Here is a 7,544-nt window from a genome sequence, read left to right on the forward strand (position 1 = left end):
GAAAAGCAGAAAAATGTAGGAAACAAACGAAAAGAGCAAAAACTCGACGTTTAATGCGCAAATCAATGCTAGTAAAATCAACGAAAAGCAAAGAAATTCGAGAGGGCATTGAGTATTCAACATCGGTAGACTTCAATAATACAGATATCGAGGCAATACACACTATTCCTGAAATAATTGAGCCACCAGCACAAATTTGCGTTGACGCAGAATCTGCTTTGGGCGCAGATATTGTAGTTTTCGATCTGGAAACTACCGGATTTGATAAAACAATATAAAACAATTATCACTTTATTAATACTTTGCAGACTGTCAGCGGCTTCTTCTAAATAAATTATTTTCTCTTTTAATTTGATATAATTTATCAACCTTTTTTGTATTAATCCAGGTCGTAGAGGCAGACAATTTGGAGCACGCTATATCTGAATTTTTAAATTGGTTTCCAGATAAATCGCTACTTTTTGCGCACAACGGAAAAAACTTTGATTCCAAAATTTTATTCAAACTTTAAATTCATTGACCCTTTCGAAAGAAATGATTGTCGGATTTGTAGATACCATATGTTACCAATTGTTTCTACCATATGTTACCAAAATAATTTTTTTAAATAACAATGTATACCATATCCTCCGATGCAGCCAAGTGTTGCATTGCATAATTCTTCAGAGCAATTGCAATGTTCTCCACATTTCTTTCCATAAAATCCGCGTGGACAAGCGGTAGAACAGTTGACTCCCATATAGCCTGGTGGGCAAACTGAAGCAAAGAGGAGTAATCATTTAGTCTTTGTATCAAAAGAACTTTTTACAGTAGTATACTATTAAAAAGGCTTCATGGAAGATTTAATTTCATTTCCTCTAAATAATCCACTAATGATTTTTAAGATTTCTTAAAATATTTCATGCATACTGATAATTTTGTTAAGTTCGCGAGAGTTATCTTTCCTGCGGTATTGTCAAAGTTATATAGCATCTTCATATATGGACACAAAATCAACGTCGCTTGATGTAACCAATCAATTTCTTCCGCGGTAAAATCTCGGGAACGTCATTTTAATAGCGTGGGTTCTCACTTTCTTTCAGGACGCCGATAGCTAAGCATTGAAAATTTTCAAAGCGATCTGTAAAGCGGTAGGGTTTATATTTTTGTTTTATTTTACTGATGGAGCCCAATAAAGTACTTATATTGGGTCATTCTATTGTGCGCCGCTTTCAACAATTCCTATTTAGTTATGAGGATATTAGGTACGGTGCAGATCTTGGTCTAAGAGCAAATCATAGGATATTTTACAGAGGAGTGGGAGGTCGCACTATTTCGGGCATTCTCCGCGAGGATGCGAGTTTCATTGAAAAATTAAAACCTCGTAACATAATTCTAATTGTTGGGGGCAATGACGTTCGACATGCGATGTCTTCCGAAGAATTTGCAGCAAATATTGAATCTATGGTATTGGTACTGCATTATTGATTTGGAGTCGCTCAAATCCATGTCTCTGACTGATTCTAAATGTTTAGCTAATTCAGATTGTTTTTCTGGGTATTTCATACAATAAATTGCAGGAAATCTATTCCATGCTGTAAGCCAGTCATGCATAGATGAGAGAGTTAACTCGTTTTGGGAATCATTCTCGACCTGGTGGATTGTCAGCTTGCCTGGACTGTCACCATCTTCGACCTGAATAGAGAACTTACCTTTCTTTTGTTTGTCCTTCGACAAAAGGCTTGAAAATTCTATAGACTGGTTTGACCAAATTTTTGATTTAATTTGATCCGATACCCTTGCATCAATTGGTATTGCTGTACTAACAAAACCTGTCGGACACTTGCAGACGCCAAGGGCAATTGGAAAGCTTACGACACCGATTTTAGGATGCTTGTTGCCCAAGGACAAGTTTCATGGGGTGATGTACACATGGAATTATATGTTAATGCCAGACTGATGACAGCTCTATCTTCAAAACCTAATAAAAGTCATCAAGATATGTCATAAAGGTCCATGCCAAGAGGTGTCTGTTTCCAGTACCATTCAGGTAAGCATTGTTCAGCAGGCTTGTCTTGTCGCTTCCAACACAGATGTTATAACTGCGGCGGGTCACACCCTTTTATTCAATATACAAAGCAAGCCAAGCAGCCCTTTCGTATCATGCAGAAGTATCAAAACCAAACAGGTAGTACAAATACAGGGAAACAATATAACCAATCAAAATCTTTTGGTACATACAAGCGAGGGCCCAACACCAATCAAGGTAAATAGACTTGCTCATTGGTTATCAGGGTATGATGAAGATGAAACTAATTTTCTAGTTCAGGGTTCAGGGTCAAATGGTTTTTATTTAGGCTTTGTTGAAGAATGTCCTGAAATAGAGTCAAAAAATTTTAATTCGGCTCTTTCAACACCAGAAATTATTGACAAAAAAAACCAAAAGAAATTTCGGCTGGTAGAGTTCAAGGACCTTTTGAAAGTAAACCATTTTCCAATTTACAATGTTCACTACTGGGTTTGGTTGAAAAGAAATAGCCAGGTGAATTTAGAATGATTTATCATTTGTCATACCCAGAAAATCAATCAATTAATGATTGCATACCACCTGATGAGTCATTTGTTCAATACTCATCTATTTCAGATGCTATTCATTTCATAAAAAAGTGTGGAAAAGGTGCTTTCTGTTGTAAAACTGACATTAACTGACATTAAGGACATTAACTTGGGTTCAAGTGGAAGAGTAAATATTACTTTGATACATGTTTGCAGTTTGGTCTAAGTTCATCTTGTAAAATATTTGAACGATTCTCAACAGCTCTACAATGGATAGCACAAAATAAACTTGGTATACCATGTATATCACATGTTTTGGATGACTTTATCATTGTGGATACATCGCCAACTCAATTTGTCTACAAGCTGAAATCTTTCTGGAATATGTGTTCAGACATTGGGGTTCCCATTTCACTTGAAAAAACATGTGGTCCTAACCAAGTTATAACTTACCTGGGTTATGAACTGGATTCAACAAAAATGGAATGCGAATTACCAAAGGAAAAAATTGTAAAGTGTGTCAACAATATCCAGTTTGCGATGGAACAGTCTAAATTAACATTAAGGCAGCTGCAGTCAATTATAGGTTTATTGAATTTTGCTTGTAATGTAGTGTTGCCAGGTAGTGCCTTTTAAGGAGGCTAATAGATCTAACCATTGGAGTTAAAAAGCAGTATTATAGAATTAGGATGACGAAACAAGTTAAGGAGGATTTAAGTGTCTGGTATGATTTCTTGAGTAATTTTAAATGGTGTTTCAATGTTTTTCCCAGATATATGGTTAATTTCAACTGAACTAAGGTTATAAACAGATGCATCTGGAGCTGTGGGGTATGATGCGGTTTTTGGTAGTCAGTGGTTCAAAGGAGAATGGAATGACAGTTGGCGAAATCATAACATAGCAGTTTTAGAATTATACCCAATAGTTTTGGCTGTTGATGTCTGGTCAAAATATATGGTTAATAAGTGCATTTTGTTTAACACAGACAATCAAGCACTGGTTCATGTCATTAATAAACAAACGGCAAAAGATAAGCACATCATGTTTCTTTTGCGAAAACTGGTATTGATATGCTTGAAGTTTAATATTTATTTTAAAGCTCAGCATTTGACTTCAAAAGAAAATTTACTATGTGATTGTCTTTCTCGTTCAAAGGTTAATCAGTTTTTACAACTGGCACCCTTGGCCAACAGCAATCCAGTCAACATACCTCAACTACCGCCATTTCCAAATTAAGAGGTGACATACAAAGACTATGGGATGCGAGCCTTACTAATTCCTCATTAGCTTCGTACTCCCATGCTTGGACTGTTTTTAAAGATTTTGCCGCGAAATACGGGTTAATTATTGAGTTTCCAGTGAAGCAACACATATTAGTATACTATGTTGCATACCTATTTTCAAAGGACTATGCTGCAACAACTATTTCATCATATCTCTCTGCTATTAGTTACGTCCAAAAAATCAACAGTTTTGGGGATCCATGCTCTGCTCGTCCTTTTTGATACAAAAATTGCTCTTATCAACACGCAAACTTAAACCTTCACAAGATCTTAGAATACCTATTACAAAAAATATTTTGCATCAAATTTGTGATTTTTTACCAGTAACAGTTTTCAATGCATTTGAAAAGGCCTTGTTTAGAGCAATGTTTTTGTTAGCCTTTTATGGATTCTTGAGAGTCGGGGAAATAACATCATGTCAAATTACATATAAACATCACATAGGCAAACCATTTTTTCTCACTATTCACTCTGCAAGTAAAAAAAAAGTATTGTCCAGTATTAGTTCAATGCCTAGAAGACAACATTAAGTTAAGAGGAGTACAAAATGGGCCTCTTTTTTGTTATGTACCAAATATTCCAGTTTCCAGGGGTAAACTTTAATTTCGGCGGTATTAAAAAACTGTCTATCATTTGCAAAGTTGGATATGAGTCGAATTACTAGCCATTCTTTCCGGATAGGCATGGCGTCTCACTGTGCGGACATTGGCATGAGTGACAGCAAAATTAGACTTTTAGGTCGATGGAAATCAGATGCATTCAAAAGTTATATTAGACCAGTTAATTTAGTATAGAGAGAGCAAAGACTGACTGTGAACTTGGATAGACACTGTTATTCAGGAACATATGTATATTTTTTGATAACTTACAGTATATTGCGTAACTAGGACTGTCGGTTATAGTTTAATTCCTGCCTTTGACAGAGTTAAAATAATTTGAAATATTGATTGTTATTTTCATGTCGAAGCTTTGAATGGGTTGGACATATGTATATTCCTACCTATGATTACTATATATAACAAGTATTAGGTTACCTTGTTCATCTTGTTAGGTGGGGCATATGTATATCCTTACCCATGCATGAATAGTATTTGTATGTGTTTGCATGTATATGGGACTAAGGTTTGTAAGGCATATGTATATCCTGGCAAATGTTAGTCAATTTTTAAAGGTATAGGAATGCACTTTGCCACTTAAAATTTTCTCCCTCCCTCCTTGGGGTCTGAACTTGATTTAATTAAGATTAATCAAGTACATGGCGCTTTCCGACCACAAGGATTATGTTTTGCATAAATTATCTAATCAATCACATCATTTATTACATCAGTAATGGGAGTTATGGATTATTTTAGTTGTAAAATATTATGGCATAAAGAATGAAATATTCATAATTTTATGATTAATTTGATAAACTTATCAATTATTGTTATATAATCCTCTATTGTCATTTTCCTGATTATTTCATACCAAATGTGGTTAAACAATGAAGACACAAAAGTGGCAGAGTGCAACATGCTATTTGTTATGTGATGTTCTACTGTACAAAGATGAAGGGCTCAGGTGGTTCAATTTCGAGCAGATAGAGGTTAATTATTTCATGAATATGCGTGGAATAATGCTATATGAAGTAATGGTCTATTGTGAAAATTGTCAATTATGGATAAAAGATATTATGTAAATCTTTTAGTTCAATCATTAGCACTTTGACGAGGAAACTATTTTATTATTTTGAAAGATAAACCCGTTTCATCAATTCCCGTTTAATACAGGCAAAAGCACGATTCAAACTTTCATGAAAATCTAAATCAAAATGAAACCTTTATGACTGACACATCCAGTGGTTGCATTACAAAGTTCATCAGGACATTTGCATTTGTTTTTGCAATGATTTCCATAGTAACCCTGTAGACAAGTTGTAGAACAGTTCTCTCCAAAATAACCAGGCAGACACTCTGAAAAAGAAAAAAAAGAACAATGAAACCAAACAAGGACCCGTGATTTTTTTTTTAAAGAATAAAAAGAAAGATTGGAATTGACAATTTGAGAAATTTACCGAAAGGTTTTTATCCACAGCAATGTTATGGAAAATAGATTCCATGGTTGACTGTTTATCATAATGATATTTGAATGTAATATTAATAATATATTTCATTAGATACTCGTGAAGTTAAATCAAACTAAATTCAAAACTAACTCTTTTATTCACTAGCAAAGAAATATTTCTGATTATTAAAAGTAGAAAACACACGCGCACCCTTTTTAAATACACAGCCAACTGTTGCATTACAAAACTCGACCGGGCAATCACACTGATGTGCGCATAGTTTTCCATAGTAACCTCGAGGACAAGGGGCGGAACAGTGAAATCCATAGAGTCCACTTGGACAAACTGAAATACAAACAGAACCGCTAAATGAATATCATTCGATATTGTAAACGCTTCTGTTTTTGTATACACTTTGGACAGTATGTATGCGTATTTAATCTGTTCGTGTGAATGTTTGTTTGAAAATATACGTTTTAACGTTTTAAATCAACTAATTCTCATTCTCTCTCTCTCTCTCTCTCTCTCTCTCTCTCTCTCTCTCTCTCTCTCTCTCTCTCTCTCTCAACTGTGCATCAAAACAATTCAGATACGTTTGCAAACGAAAGCTGTGTTCAAGTTGACAGCATACACTCACAAGAAACAAATATCAACATACCAACGCAATTTTTGGACGAATCAAACGTGTAGCCAGCACAGCAACTGAAATATACAAAGATTATCTTTGAACGATTGCCTATTTGAATGCAATGCATACCAAATTAATACAATAGGGAGACAGTGAGGAATATTTTGATCGTAATTGCGAAGTTACAGAATTACAATGTCAGTTTATTATCTCTTACAATCATTTTTATTGGGTTTTATATTTATGATTTTGATCAAAGATTAGGATGAACATGCAATGTTATCTTTGAAAGTTTTTTTGGCGTAGTTACAATGTTCACAAACCTGTGCATTGATAAACTTAAAGTTTCTTGTAAAGTCAAGTAGTTAGCAGTATACGTAATTTCAGCTTGAATTTGTAAATGATGTTCATGTGAAGATTATATTGTTTTCCGATTAATCCTTGTTCTGTGCATTAATTTTAAAAATATTTCATTTTATCCAAAACTACCAAATATAAAAATTATCAAAATGTAATCGTTTCTTACCTCGTTTCGCTACATCTTTTTTCAGTAGTCCGTTCAAAATAAAGAACGAATACCACCAATATAAAAGATAAACTATACATTATCCTCCTCGTGTATTATGATGTTTTGCGTTGTTTATCAGCTTAAAGTCTTAACTGAAAAATTATAGTTAAATCAACAACTAACAACACTCATCGGGAAGTTATGGTTAAACAACTGGCATTGCTGCGTGGGAGAAAAATAGACGTACATGTACATGCGTAACTTGTAATCACATATTTCGATTTTAATGAAATGTTACATAGCAATTTCGCCACATATGATCCACATATGCATAGCCTTTCATTTGAGAATCACATGAGAATCGTGTGTGTATCATATGTGTATCAAATCATATGTGTATTATATGTATATCAAATCATAAGTGTACCATATGTATTTATATCGAAACCTGTGTATCATCTGTGGCAGATCATACGAGAATCGTATAAACACTCAAATAATTAAGCCCCCCTAGCCCCCCCCCCCCCCCGGTTCCGACCCGACGCC

General features: G+C 34.5%; 1 long non-coding RNA gene across 1 annotated transcript; it reads right to left on the reverse strand.

The window, feature by feature from the left end:
* Positions 1-5,648: 5,648 nt before the first annotated feature.
* LOC136271583 (uncharacterized) lies at positions 5,649-7,112 on the reverse strand. Its single transcript, XR_010709526.1, has 4 exons — positions 7,017-7,112; positions 6,521-6,564; positions 6,073-6,207; positions 5,649-5,770 (listed from the first exon to the last, which is right to left on the reverse strand). It is a non-coding gene; the product is annotated as an uncharacterized lncRNA (long non-coding RNA).
* Between the last annotated feature and the right edge of the window lie 432 nt (positions 7,113-7,544).

This window comes from Magallana gigas, chromosome 9 (assembly GCF_963853765.1).
Source record: "Magallana gigas chromosome 9, xbMagGiga1.1, whole genome shotgun sequence".
Lineage (NCBI taxonomy): Eukaryota > Metazoa > Mollusca > Bivalvia > Ostreida > Ostreidae > Magallana > Magallana gigas.